This window comes from Prinia subflava, chromosome 29 (assembly GCF_021018805.1).
Source record: "Prinia subflava isolate CZ2003 ecotype Zambia chromosome 29, Cam_Psub_1.2, whole genome shotgun sequence".
Lineage (NCBI taxonomy): Eukaryota > Metazoa > Chordata > Aves > Passeriformes > Cisticolidae > Prinia > Prinia subflava.
The window spans coordinates 1,706,998-1,721,978 of NC_086275.1; the positions used below are offsets into that span (position 1 = coordinate 1,706,998).

A 14,981-nucleotide genomic window follows, 5' to 3' on the forward strand; every position below is an offset into this window, starting at 1 on the left:
GCAGTGAAGGACACGCAGCAGTGAAGGACACGCAGCACTGCAGGACACGCAGCAGTGCAGGACACGCAGCAGTGCAGGACACGCAGCAGTGCAGGACACGCAGCAGTGAAGGACACGCAGCAGTGAAGGACACGCAGCAGTGCAGGACACGCAGCAGTGCAGGACACGCAGCAGTGCAGGACACGCAGCAGTGCAGGGCACGCAGCAGTGCAGGACACGCAGCAGTGCAGGACACGCAGCAGTGTAGGATACGCAGCAGTGCAGGACACGCAGCAGTCCCAGCTGTGCCCACGCTGTGCTGAAGCTCAGCTCTGCCCCTCTCCTGCCCTGTGCTCCCCAGGGTTTGTCCTGTGCTTCCCTCCCCAGCTCCAGGGGGATCAGGCTGATGCATTCCAGCATTTCCCCTTGAGCTCACCCATCCTGTCCAGCTTTAGTTTGTCCCTAAACCCCACAGCAGCAGTGGCATCCCCAGGGGTGACCAGAGTCCTCCTCCTGTTCTATCTCATTTCCCTGCCATCCCTGCAGCACGTTTAACACTCACCTCCTCCTCCTCCTCCCCAGAATCACCCCTGGGAATGCCCCAGGTATTTCTGGCAGGTTGAACTCTCACTGAGTAATCACCAGGATGCTCCACCAAAGGAGATGTGAATCTTCTCCGAGCAGCTGCTGGGATTCCGGGAGGATTTGAAAGGTAAGAAGTCCCACAGTAGCTGTGTCGATTGATTTTGGGTGCACTTAATTTATCTGCTCTGGCATCAGCTTTATTCCCCAAAACAAGAGCCGTTCCTACATTTGCATGTCTGGATTTGCCATTTTGGAGAAGCAGCAAGGGGAAGGTGCTGGAGAGAGCTCGGTGTGGTGAGAAACCATCACAATAAAGGCATAAAGGTAGAAATTGAAGCCAACTTGTTAACAACTTGAGCAAAAATGGCTCTTTTTGAGGGATCAGGTACCTCTGAGCTGTTTCCCCCCTCCTGGGTGTGCTGATCTTTATATTTTAAAGACAGTTTTTCTTAAAGCTAAAAGCAGAAATGAAAGCAAGTGCAGCAGAGAGTTTTCCCCTCTGGAGCTGGCTGCAAAGATTGATGAAATGACAGCTCCTTTAGCAAAACAGCAACTCCACCTGTCAGGAGCCACCAGCCACGCACAGGGCACAGCAGAGGGGTTTGAAACACTCCCAGCTGCTTTGGCAGGGACAAATGGGGCTTGTCACAGCCTCCAAAGAGTTTTAGGGAGAACATTAATGACGTTAATGATCTCTGGTCCCAGCAGGAGGGAGGAGCTGGAGTGTCCTTCCAGGAAAGCACAGGGTGACCTGCAGTAGTTTTGTTTGTGAGATTGCAGGGGGTTTGAAAATTATCCAGTCTAGGCAATTGGTGAGTCCTTGGTGGCCACGGGAAGGTGTCAGCGTGTGCAGAACAATTCAGGTGGTATCAGCTCCCAAAACCTCCGCAGATCCCTCCTGAGCAGACACAGAGGGGAGAGGGGAGGGGGCCCTGGCAGAGCTCTGCATTCCGGGCTGCTGGGGGGGTCCGGGGCTTTGCCCCTGTCCAGGGGTGGGTTTGGATGTCCAGAGCTGAGCCAGGCTCTTGGCCGTGTGTCCCTGAGTGTGTCAGAGTGTGACAACGAGGGACAAGGCTCCATGGGACCAGCGTTCAGTCTGACTCTGCCTGCAGCTTTCTGCCAAGTCCTTTGGGGGAAATTCCTGGTTTCCCCTTATCTGAATAATTACCAAGGAAAAAGCACTGCTGCAGTGGAGTCCTGGGGTTCTGGCAGTTCAGTCACGGGGGCTGTGTGAGGGAGGGGAAGTCAAGGTGTATTTTATTTGTTTTGATGACAAATGGTGTTCTGGCTGTTGAGGAGTATTAATTAACGAGCTGTCTCTGAGTGGAGGGATGTCCCTGGAGGCTTTGGAGATGAACACTCTCAGTGTTCCTGCGATTCCTGCAGGAGCACCCCAAAGGAAAATGTGTTTTTATAGCCTGCTGCCTCTGAGAGTCTCCAGCACGTCCCTGTGATGTGCCCAACCCCTCCTGAGGGGTGTGAGGGTCTCACAGGGGACTCTGAGCCACAGCCCTGAGCTGAGATGAACACAGAAAAACAAGGGCAGAGGATGTGAGTGCTCCTGAGGAGCAAAGCAGGGAGGAGCCCACGGGGTCCCATTTCAAACCCAGCCCCACCATCCCACCCCAGGAACTGTTCCTGCTCAGGGACAGTAAAAGTTACAGCTCCACGTGGAGAAAAAATGACATGTACCCTTCCCAAAGGAGCCCAAATCCATCCCTGCCCATGACAGCAGTTAACAGAATGGATGGATGAGATCTGCCTGGGCTTTTATCTCGATTTAAATTTGTTTTCCATTCACCAGGCTCCACTGCAGGAGAGCAATATTGAAATGTGCAGGAACCATGAGACACAAATTTTATTACCCCTTCTCTGCTACTCCCACTGTAGAGAGAGAAGTTTATGAGTGAAAAACATCCCAGGCTATTTAGCCACCTCCAACATTTGCAGTGCAGACTGGAAGGAGTAATTGATTTTCTAATAATAGAGAGAATTCTTGGCTGGAGGCTCAGTGTTGTGTTGTAGAACTCCTTAAAAAGCACATTCCCATTCCTACGGCTCCCCTTTGCCTGGGGCAGTGCATTTGTGGGGCTTTATCTTCCCAAACACAAACAATTCCTGTCCTTCAGGCAGGCTCCCTGTCCTGCTCAGAACTGGCAGCTGGGACAAGGAGCCCTCTGCCTTTTTTCTGTGCCTGGCCAGGGCCTGCAAAGGTGCTTTTATTGGGAATTATTGGTATTCATGCAGGAAAAACATCCATGGCAGTGTGAGAGGAGCCAGCCCAGCACAGCCCCACAGTGTTCAAACAGATTTGGAAAGGGCTTCATCTGAATTTCAAAGGGCTCTGGCTCCAGTCAGCCGTGAACTGCATCAGAAATGCCGGCTGGGTCAGGGATGTTTACAGTTTTTTCTGCTGTTTGTACTCAATCTGAGCACGTTCCCTGTCAGTTCGGAGGCTGGGGATGCCCAGCACTGCTCGTTCCACTGAGCAGAGGCATCACACTGAGCCCCTGAGTGATCAAAGGGGAACACGCGGTGATAACGCCCCGTGGTTATCTGGAGCTCCTAATTACAGCACAGACCTGGACAGCTGCATTCAGGGTTTGCTCTGAGAAGGTCGTTTGGCTCAGGATGGGGATTTCTGGTTTCTAACCTGGCAGATAACGAGGTTTGGGGCTGTTCCTGTTCTCAGCAGTGCCTGGGATGCAGGAGAAGGGAACATTGTCCTTGTAGTGGCTTCCAGCAGCCTGGAGGAGCCTCCCTGGATTCCAGGGTGTCCATTGTGTGTCCCTGTCCTTGCCACCAGCCCAGGGGACACCCCAGCATTCCTGCTGGAGGATTCCTGCTGGTCAGACCCACCCTGAGCTCTGCTGGCAGCTCTGCCACTGCTCCCTCTGCACTCCCCCTGAAATGGAGAGAAGGGGCTGCTTTTCCATCTCAGTTTGATATTCCCAGCCAGACCCCTGCACTCTGCAGGGTGCAGTGAATTCCACCATGTCACAATTGAATTCCACACTGTAAATGAATTTCACCTCACCACAAATTAATTTCCCCGCATCACAATCGAATTTCACCACGTCACAACTGAATTCCACTACGTCACAAACTGATTTCGCCACATCCCAACTGAATTTCACCACATCCCAAATTAATTTCACCACATCCCAAATTAATTTCAGCACCCCACAGGCGTCCGTGGCAGAGGATGTGTAAAAGGTCACACCTCCTCTTTCCTGAAAGGTCTCCCTGCACATCACCAGTATTGCACAGAGAGCTTTTGGGAGGGAAATCGTGTGGCAATTTTAATTCTTTTGTTGTTGTTGTTTTCCTTATGGGAAAAGTGGAGGGGTGCACCTGGATATGAGCAGGAACATGAGAGGAAATCAGAAGGAAGGAGTTGCCCCAAGGGCTCCGTGTCCAGTGAAAACCCCCTCAGCTCTGACAGGGCTGAAACTTTGACAGGCCCCAGAGCGGAGCTGAGAATCCCCTAACAAAACAAAACAAATGAAAAAGTAGAGTAAGAATGACAAAACATTTTTTTTCTGTATTTTCTGTGCTTTCCCCAAGCCTGATTTCCAAAGAGCTCTGTTGACATAAGTGCAGCAGCTGGAGATGAGAGGGTTTTAAATCAACCTTCAGAGATGTACAGTTTATACTGGTAAAATAATTAATCTTCAAAGATTCCTGAAAAATAGTGTTTAAGGTGTTTAATGATTAAAGCCCTGATGTCCTTGAGCGTAAGTCAGATGAAAGAACTGCCAGGGACCTTAATGCAGCGCAATGATAAACATAAAGGCAGCAATAATGATCAGCCCGAGGTGATTACACTCTCTAATTAGAGCACATGTATCATTTAGGCCTGTTAATCTCTGCCTGTCTGAGGCACTTTGGGCACTCTCTCCTGCATCCATGGAAGGTTCTTTGAGGAGGAGCCACTCCCTGTGTGGAGCCCGGCAGCTCTGGGGTCCCTCTGGAGTCCCCTGGGTGGGCTCAGCCCGGCTCCTCCAGGGGTCTGTGCCTGGGTGTTTGCACCGGGGGCAGAGGAGAGAGAGCAGGGCGTGAGGAGAGGAGCACCCCAAACCCTGCTCTGCACATCCTGCATGCCCCAAAACCCCAGAGTGGAGCTGTGTGAGGATAGGAGTGCCCCAAAACCCCCATGTGGGGATGTGAGGATAGGAGCGCTCTAAACCCTGCTCTGCACGTCCTGCATGCACAAAAACCCCAGAGTGGAGCTGTGTGAGGGCAGGAGTGCCCCAAAACCCCGTGTGGAGCTGTGTGAGGGCAGGAGCGCTCCAAACTCTGCTCTGCACATCCTGCAAACACCAAATCCTCCATGTGGAGCTGCGTGAGGGAGGGAACGCCCCAAAACCCCAGAGTGGAGCTGTGTGAGGGCAGGAGTGCCCCAAAACCCCAGAGTGGAGCTGTGTGAGGGCAGGAGTGCCCCAAAACCCCAGAGTGGAGCTGTGTGAGGGCAGGAGCGCCCCAAAATCCCCGTGTGGAGCTGCGAGAGGGCAGGAGCGCTCCAAACCCTGCTCTGCACATCCTGCATGCACAAAAACCCCCGTGTGGAGCTGTGTGAGGGTTTGGGGAGCGCCCCCAAACCCAGCGCAGTTCTGTCTCTCTCTGAGCTGTTTCTGGCTCGGTGGGGTCGCAGAGGAGCTCAGGGAAATAACAGGAGGTTCCAGTCAGTTCCATGGGCCCGTTCTGCCACTTGAATGCACACGTGGGTCAAAATCCCACTCCTGGTGTGAGTGCCCCCCTGCCCTCCGTGCTCCAGCCTGTTAATTCTGATTGCTGAGAGGTTTCCATGGCAGCTCAGACCCCTCTCCATCTGCGGGAGATGATGCTGAGCACAAAGAGCTGATGGCTGAGCAGCCTGCTCCCCCTGCAGCTCCTCCTCTCCCTTTCCCAGGAGGGCCAGAGGAGGATTTACCCCATTCCTGCTGCAGATTGAGCCAGAGCTCCTTGCTAGAGCCCAATGGAGGAAAATCCTCCCTGGGATGAATTCCCCACAAGGCTCCCGTGCCCCAGCTGGGCGGGGGACTCAGCCCTGGGCAGGGAGTGCAGGGCTGCCCCTGTGGCTCAGGCTCCTTCCTCCCTGCAATGCTTTTTGTGCTCTCAGCATTTGTGCCCCTCACAAGAGGCCCCACGAGGGGCACCAGGACTTCCAAACCAGCAGGACTGAGACAATCAGACTGGCTGCAGGAGGTGGCTGAGAGATTTCTTCATTAATTTCGAGTGTCCCTCGGTAATGAATGCTGTGGGTGAGAGGTTTTGAGGGCCAGCACCAGGCAGGGCTTGGAGCTGCTGGGAGGTGTCTGGAATCAGGGCATGGGGAGGCAGAACCAGAGCCAGGCCTAAGAGCAGCAGATGCTTGAGGCAAATACCTCCTTTATAAATACAATCGCCCTTTCTGAGATTTTTTTTTTCCCTCCAATTGTTGTGAACCTTGATGTATCTTTACTGCTTTTATGGAAGTTTGCCACCCTGGGCCTTGGCAGAGCAGAGGTGATGTCAGAAATCCCAGTACCCCTGGGGATCCTGCCAGACAAGGATGTGGAGGAGATAAACTCTAATCCCTCCCAAAAGGGGGCTTAAAAACTCCCAGCAGTGTCTGCAGCAGCTTTTGGGATGTTCCTGCTGGCAGTTCTGCCCCAAAAAGCTTTTCTGACCTGCGCACAGGAGACACTACAGGAGCGATTATCATCCTCTTTAGGAGGAAATGGGGAACGATCTCGCTAATAAAACACACATTAAATAAACAAAGGGAATTCTTATGCAGTCTGTTCTCCTCGTGGCCGTGTCCCAGTCCATGTCACATGGAAGGGCAGTTTGTGCCTCCCAGTTAAGCAGAAGAATGGCCTTTCTGGGGAGATGGGGTGGATGTTTTAGTCCTGCTGCAGGTGGCACTGAGATGAGAGGCCTTGGCGATGACGCTGTCAATTTGTTTAATGATTATTAGAGGAGCAGGCGATTTCTATTAAAGGGAAGTGACAGACTGTCCATTAGATATAGATGCATGTTTATTAAATTGGGAGCCTGGAGCAAGCAGCATGGCTCATTTGCTTCCAAATTCCAGACCAATCTGTTTTGTTGTGCACCTGGAAGGTTCAGAGCCCCGGAGGAGCGGGGGCTGTTTGCCAGGCAGGGCTCAGGGTGTCTGTGCAGTGTTCACTGGAGGCTCAGGGAAGGGGCTGTGCAGCTTTATTGTGCTTCAGTTCCTTCTCTTGTGGCCTAGCCAGGCCTGGGAGCAGCGGGGAGCAGAAGGGTTTGAGCTGTGAGTGCACAGCTTTGTCTCTGCTGTCTGTGTGTCCCCACACCGTGGATGGGAGGTGCCCTGCAGCCCATCCATCCCAGAGCTCCTGAGCATCTCCCATCCCTCCAGAGCAGTTCCAGGGGAATCACCCAAAGCAGAGGTTTATTTGGAGCCCCCACCGACTGCTCTGAAGCAGCAGAATTTATCTTCCTCTCTCCTCCTTTATCATCCAGGCTCATGTGAGGGTGGATGTTCTCACTGCCCAGGGAGGAGTTTAATCCTTTCAGGAAACATCTCCCTCTTTCCATGCCTCTCTTATCCTCCTTTCCCACTGAAATTGGAGCGCTTGAAAATCAAATCCTGCCTTGCACAGGTCTGGTGTAACGAGCTCCCCACTCCATCCAGCCCCGTCACCCAGATCTCCTCTGGGACAGTGGTTCTGGTGTCTGCAGGTCAAAGAGGAGGCTGAAAAACTGGTAGGGCTCATAAAAGAGCCCTAAAAATGATTCAGAGTCTGGGCAACACCTCTGGTGAAACTGAGCCTGAGCCATTTGGGCTATGAAAGAGGAAACAGAGAGGAGACTCCATCACAATGTGCAGGCACAAATACAGGGGAGATGATTCCTCTGCGGGATGGCTCCTCTGGCCAGCAGAGAGATCCACAGTGAAACGCGGCTGTGGGGTCGGGATCCAGCCTTCCCTCAGAGCTGGAGCCTGCACAGGAGCTGCAGGAAGCACATCTGTTCCCAGGCACGGATAATTAACTGTCGGGAGAGGGAACCATCAAAATAACAAATTAGGAAAATCCTGAACGTGGGGCTGGCTGAGGAGCTCTGCAGGGCTCTGGTGAAAGGCACTGTTTAATTCCTGCGAGGAGGGGCTGAGCTGGTGCTGTGGCACTCAGGGCTCCCGGTGGGGACAGCCCCACGAGCAGAGGGGCTGCAGAGCCTCCACCCTGCTCCAGGGATTTATGGAATCACATTCCTGGGATCCTGCTGAGCTCCTGCAGGGCCCTCACTGCTCTCACTCTGTCCCTGTACACATGAACAGGCCTGAGCTGTGCCCTGTCAGGACACAGCCGTGGGTGTCCATGGATGTCCCCACAAGGCTCTGGGGACACAGCGCCGCTGGCTCTGCCCCGGGAATGGGCAGCACGTGGGGGGATTTCAGCTGAGACCCGATCCCAAAGGAGCGTGGCAGCGCAGACTGAACCAGAACCCGGTCAAATCACGGGAAACCAAGTGCTGCACTCTCCCATTCCTGCTGCAGGTTCCTGTCCCTGCAGAGACAGGGACACAGGGATTTGGGAATGTCCCCTTCCTGCCCTGGGCACAGCTGGAGTACGGGGAGCTGACTCCTTGCAGTCCTGGCAAGGAATGGGAATGGGCAAAGGTTTCCTTCTCCAGTCTGACCCCTCCTCCTGCTTGGGGAGCTGCAGAGCCGCGGGCTCTGGTGTCACCCCGCAGAACCACTCTGCTCTTGTCCCCCTTCTCCCCTTGGGGACTGGTTTGGACCTCTTGCTGTCCTTGCCTTGAGCATCCCGGCTTTAGCTCAGATGAGCTGATGGCAATTTTGGAGTCCCTATTTCCATGCAAATGCAAACAAGGTCAGCTCCGTTCGCCCCATCGCAAACCGCGCTGGTCCCGCTCACTGCCGGTGCCTCTGCTGCTCAGCAAGGGGGGAAGGAGAGGGCAGACACCGAATATTGCTGCGTTTACCGTCTGCACTGACACATCCTGTGCCTCCCTGCCAGCCATTTGCTGGGCTATTATTCCCCCATTCTTCTGCTGGTTCTGTTTTTTCTTCTGGGCACATGTTTTTCCCGATTCGGGCGGAATCGCTGCTGCCATCCTCAGCTGTCCTGATTGCCTGAAGCAGCGGCTGATTGCATTATTCATCCGCAGTGCTCGCGAAAGGCGTCACAGCTCTCCACCAGAGCCGAGCTTTTGATGATGTTTTGCGTCTGTGGGAAGGGGGGAGGGCGCCGGAGGAGCTGGTGGCATCTGGTGGCACTGCTGTGGCTGTGCCCGGGGAGCCGGGACGGGGCAGTGCCCGCCACAGGCTGCAGCGATGCTGAGCTGCAAATTGAATTTGCATCCCGGTGAGCAGAACTGCAGGGAAACGGTGCCACCTGCGGGAGGCACGGCCCGGGAATGGCATCCTCACACATCCTCTGTAACCCAGAAACAGCGGGAGGGGAGCGCGGGGGATGGAGCCAGCAGGGAGGGGTCAGGCTGTGCCTCCCCACGGCCCCGGGGCTGACACAGACACCGAGAGGGGCTGCGGTTGTTTTTCTGTGGTTTAGAACTGCCTTTCTCCATGCTCCAGACAAGGGTGGGGAGAGCTGTGCTGGGAGCAAATCCACCCCCAGGGGATGTGTGAGCTTTGAGCTGCGTCCCACTCCGTGTTTGGGGAATTTTGGGGGGTGTCTGTAGCTCCAGGGATGTCACCAGGATGGCTCCTGCTGCAGACCCAGGTCACTTCTGCACCTGGTGATGCTGGGATTTACAGGGCCCTTTCCTTGTGTCCCTTGGTGTCACCTCCAGCAGCTCCAGCCCTGCTCACCTGGACGGTGTGGGTGGAAAACACAGGAACCAGGGGCAGCTCCGTGTGCCAAAAGCATCTTAAACCCACCTGAGCCTGCTGCTGAGCTCAGGTGCAGCTCTGCCCCAAGCCCAGCCTTTGGCAAACGATTTGATGGGAATAAAAGAAGGAGCCTGAGCAGGAAAGCGCACGGCTGCCTCTCACAGTCTGTGCCTGAACACACACGATTTGTAGAATGTTCTCGGGCTAAAAAGATATTAATAAGTAAACCCCTCTGATTGATTTAATATGCCAGAGCTTTGTTCTCAGTTCTTTGCTTGTACTGGTGCATAACACTGGAAAAATAAAATGGAATCATAAAATGAAATAAATAAAATATAAAAGCCATGCAGCAGAGTGAAGTGAATTCAATCATCAGAGGAGCAGAATTATACATCAAGAGCAATCCAATATTGTGTTTAATCCCAAGGCGTTATAAACCTGACAAACATCTTCAGTTTCTTCAGAACAGAAAGGTGGAGTTTTTGAGGAACAAACAGGCAGTTAATCCTATTTACACAGATCTACCTCTGGGCAGAGGCTCACCTGGGGGACTCCTGGTTGTGTTTGTGATTTCCAGCACTCCTTCCTCACGTGCTTTGCTGTCAGAGCTCAGCAGGAGCTGAGGAATCCCTTCAGGGCCCGTCAGACATCGCTGCTGGAGCAGCTCATTCCCACGGCTTTTTCCTGCCAGGTTTTACCACTCCCATCCCTCTGCAGAGCCTGAGCCAGGCCAGGCCAGGGAGGGCAGCCTGGAAGGTGGAAATTGGTGCAGTCAGAGAAGCTGCAAGCATGGATGGAGCTGCTGAGAGCTCCCGGGGCAGCTCCAAGGCCAGGCTGAGAGGGATCCTGTGAGGAACAGCCCTGGGGAGAGCCAGCTCTGCAGCCTGAGCCCAGCACAGAACCATCCTGGGCCACGGCAGAAGGGGGAATTCCTCCTGGAGAAGGCAGCAGAGGGTTATAAATGCAGGAATCCAAAGGTCCCAGGGGATCGAACAGCACCGTGGTTCCCGTGTCTCAGATGCTGGTGCAGAGCTGCATTCACAGTGAGCAGCCCTGAGCTCCAGGCTGGACGCTCCTCCAGGGCAGGCTTCATCCCCAGGATCTGTGTCAGGGTATCAGCAATGGCTTGTACAGCTCGCAGGAAAATGGTACAGAAGCCCTGGGATGAAAAACATTTAGCATAAATTGAATAGGAAAATAATGCTGGAGTTGGAGAGAAAGTTGAAGTTCAGCAGTTTCATTTGAAAAGAGAATGGAGCATCAAGCCCTGGGAAGTGTCATTTCCTGACTCTTGTGGAGTAACAGTGAGCTGTAAAATTAGAGTTGCATGGATGGTGGTGGAATGATGCTCATGAAAAATTAATGACAATAGCAGGAGACAGGAAAAATCCAGAAAACATTTCCACGACTGTTAAGCTTTATAAAAGCTTGTTTTCATTAAAATCTGAGCTGTGTACTCTACCTGAGCTGCCAAAATCCCTGCAGCTCCTTTAGAGCAGCGAGTGCTATGGCAGAGAGCTTCTGTGTCAGCAGAGACCTGCAGGGGAGGTGATGGTGGGAGAGGGGTGGGGTTGTTACCCCCACTCTCCCTTCCCAGTCCGGAGCTGTTCTGGTGCTGCTGGTGGGACTCTGCCCTGGGCTCTGAGCAGCTGGGCTGGGCTGGGGACCTGGGGATCCCAGCCCTGGGAAAGGATCCCTGAGCTGCCTCTCCTCAGGTCATGCTGGATTCACACCTGAGGCAGCCCTGGGGGTTTTAGAGGGTCCCTCGTGGAAACTGAGAATGCTGGGGGCAAGCAGGACTCACTCCACAGACATTCTTTAAGAGCTGAAGCTGAGAAAATAAGGGGGATTGCCAAGCTCTGATCAGCTGGGTTGGGAAGTGGAATATTCCGAGATGCAGCATTCCTGGGAATTGTGTTTCCATACCTGGAGCAGCCTTAGCTCACCTTTGGAGCGAGTGTCACACCTGGGGCTCGTTCTTGTCCAGAAGAGACTTTGAGCCTTGAAATACAGAAAACTCAGTGAAATATTCCAATGGAAGAATGGACCTGGATTAAAGATAAACCACAAAGCAACACAACACTACCAACAAACAAAGCAGCCTGAGTTTGGGGGGGTTTCTGATTGAATTTCCTGTGTTCCAGCACTGTGAAAACAGAATTTGTGTGGTGGAGCTGCATCCCAGGGTCACTGCAGTGACTCCTGATGCTCTTACACACGTTCAGAGCCACAGACAACGCCATGAAATCAGGATTGCTGCACTTCCTACAGGGATAAACCCTGATGTGACTCCTCCCTCCTGGGACAGGATGGAATCTGGGAATTCTCTCATCCTGGCAGATGTTCACTCCCCACAACCTCCTCCTGAGGACTCCCAGCACGGCGAGGTGGGATGAGACACTCCAGTGCTTTCCTGCTCTGCCTGACTGATATCAGCAGTGACACAGAGAGTGCTGCTGGCAGGGGAACATATTTGTCCTGTCACAGTTTTCTCTGCCTGGAGAGCTCAGAAAGCCAAGTGGCTGCTTTCTCCTGTGATTTTCTCAGCTGCTGGAAGGATGCAGACAGGTAGCAGCTGTGCAGCCCCGTACGAGATATGACGTTCCTAAATCTGCTGTAATTACCTTCCTCAGCATCCCGGGCACCAGCAGCTGAGCAGTCTGATCCTCCACCCCAGGGACCTGTCAGCTCTGATCATTCCCTGCATCCCGGGCTGGGCACACTGGAGCTGGGGGCTCCCCTGGTGCTGCTGGATTAGGGAATCTGTTGGCAGGGCAGCAGAACCCCAAAGATGGGCAGGAAATGTGTCCAACGTGCCCTTTCCAGTCCACACCCTGCTTCTCCTCTCCTCAGCACCCTTTTAGGCTCATTTGTGCCTTTGGTTGTGTCTCACGGGGTAATTCACACCCAAACAGGGACAGGCACCAATCCTGTCCCCCCCTGCAAGGAAAGATCCAGATTCATCCTCCTTTTTCTCTCTTTCCTCATCACTCCCTGCCACCACCCGAGACTGATAAACTGAATATTGGCCTGACAGTCCACAGGTTGCCCAGGTATTTCTGAATTGATAGCAGAGGGTTTAATTGCAGGCAAGATTTCGAGGCAGCCTGAGCAGGGCCAGGTTTGTGCCGTGCAGCAGAAAGGCTTTTGCTATCCTCTAGTGGCTGTGGGGGGCTTCACAGGCAGCTCCTGCTCACAGGAGTTGGGAGTCCTCTCCTCAGAGACACATTCATGCATTCACAGAGCTTATCTGGATAAATTCAACAGATACCGGGTGATATTCCAGTGGAAGGTGCAGGGGGTTGGAAACAGATGATCTCTGAGGTCACCTCCAACCCAAAGCATTCCGTGGCTCTCTGGTGAAATAAATCCAGGGCTTGTTGATGCAGAAGCTGTGTATAAAATTGAGCTGCCTTTTAGGGGTTTTGTTTCATGGGCTTGTTCTGTTTCATTCAAATCCAAATATTCCAGAGGCACGGCCGAGCTGGCAGAGCTGAGCTGCTGCTGGAGCTGTCTCCCTTTGCTGGGGGTGACTCGGGCAGATTTATTTTCATTGGGAAAGGAAACACCTCCATTCTTTTTGCCCACATGAGTTTGCAGAGGCTCCTAAACGCTCTGAAGCATTGTCATAAAGGGATCATTTGTCAGTGCTGGCAGCAGAGCTTTTGCTCTCTGGTCCTGAGCCAGAGAACTCTGCAGTGATGAAACACCAGACACCCTAATGGGGAAGCTGGAACTGGTTCAGCAAGGGGGATAAATAAGTGCCATAGATCTCGAGAAGGATAGAGAATTCACCCAGAAAATGCAGCCATTTCCACTCCCAAGGAGGAAATGGCCGATTTCAGCAGCTGGGGAATGGCAGCTCTGGGCCCAGAGGGGAAAATGCTGTGGAAAACACCTGGGGTGTTCTCCCAGAGCTGGGAATGAACTCTGTGCTGGAAGGGGAGGCTGGGGGCACTCAGAACTGATGGAAAACCAGGCCCCAGCTCCATCAATCTTCCCTGGGCCCAGGGAAGTGCCTGGAAATGGAACAGGGAGGGAGCAGGAGGGGAGAGGCAGCACGGTGCCCGTTCAGGGCAGAAACCAAATTTGTGCTGCCCCTGCACAGCAGCTGGCACTGAGGAGCCGCCTCTGCTCCAAGGGGGACACCCAGATGCTGCTACAGTACCTGCAGTAATAATTAATCAGTACCTGCAGTAATAATTAATCAGTATCTGCAGTAATAATTGGAGTTATTACCTGTGGTAATAACTGGAGCCAGTATCTGGAGTAATAATTAGAGTCAGTATCTGTGGTAATAATTAGAATCAGTACCTGCAGTAATAATTGGAGTCAGTACCTGCGGTAATAATTGGAGTCAGTACCTGCAGTAATAATTAGAATCAGTACCTGCAGTAATAATTGGAGTCAGTACCTGCAGTAATAATTAGAATCAGTACCTGCAGTAATAATTAGTCAGTACACACAGTAATAATTAGAGTCAGTACCTGCAGTAATAATTGGAGCCACTGATGCTTTGCTTGTCCCCTGAGTTTACAATTTAGCAAATTAATTTTTTTTTTAAAGCTGCCCAAATCCTCAGGAGCCTCAGAGTTGAATAAACTGAAGACTATCAAAACCTTTCTCAGATAAAATTTTAAAATCTGTTTCCGATTAAAAACACCCAAACAAACGTGCACAAATATAAACAGGAAAAAAAATCACACAAAACAATCCCAGATAGCTGAATGAATCTCTGTTAATTATATTTTTATTACCCATTTCTCTCAGTGGACAGGTTGGAATGCACAGCCCTGTGCTTCCGTGCTAAAATGGGGAGATTTCTGATGCTAAATTTCATCTTTTTGGTTATGATTACACCTGAAATGCTCCGAATTTCTGCTTTTCTCTGGGAGTCAGGGCTTGGCTAAGGAAAGGAAAGCACCGAGGTGCGTTCAGCAGCAGGTGGCAGGCGAGCCCCGCGGCTGAGCCTTTCCCTGGGCTGCGAGAGGGAGCAGGAGCAGTGCTGGCACCTGCAGGGCTGCGAGCAGGAGCATCCCGAGCCCCGGGATCGCTGCGATCCATTCCGAGCCCGGGGATCCCTGCGAGCCATTCCCAGCCCCGGGATCCCTGCGAGCCATTCCGAGCCCGGGGATCCCTGCGAGCCATTCCCAGGAGGATGGAGCTCAGCCCCAGGATCCCTGCCCATCCATTCCCAGCCCAAATTCCCGGGAGGATGGAGCTGAACCCCGGGATCCCTGCCCATCCCTGCCCATCCATTCCTGGCAGGATGGAGCTGAGCCCCAGGCAGCTCCCGGCTCCCCCAGAGCAGCTCCCTGAACTTCTCAGGCACCTCAGTAACGTCCCAGGGAGATGCAGAGCCAGTGCTGGGCTCGCTGCTCGTTCCCAGGGCAGTCCCAGCCTCAGCAGGGTGGGATGCATTGCAGCAGGACAGGGTGCATTGCAGCAGGACAGGATGCATTTCAGCAGGACAGGATGCATTTCAGCAGGGCGGGATGCATTTCAGCAGGACAGGATGCATTTCAGCAGGACGGGATGCATTTTATCAGGACGGGATGCATTGCAGCAGGACAGG

At 53.1% G+C, this 14,981-nt stretch overlaps 1 long non-coding RNA gene across 1 annotated transcript in view; it reads left to right on the forward strand.

Annotated features, from left to right (window-relative positions):
* The first annotated feature begins 555 nt into the window (after positions 1-555).
* Positions 556-14,981, forward strand: part of LOC134562618 (uncharacterized) — a 132,015-nt gene continuing 117,589 nt past the window's right edge. The window contains exon 1 of the long non-coding RNA XR_010083218.1: positions 556-691. This is a non-coding gene — a long non-coding RNA (uncharacterized LOC134562618). The remainder of the gene's footprint in view (positions 692-14,981) is intronic.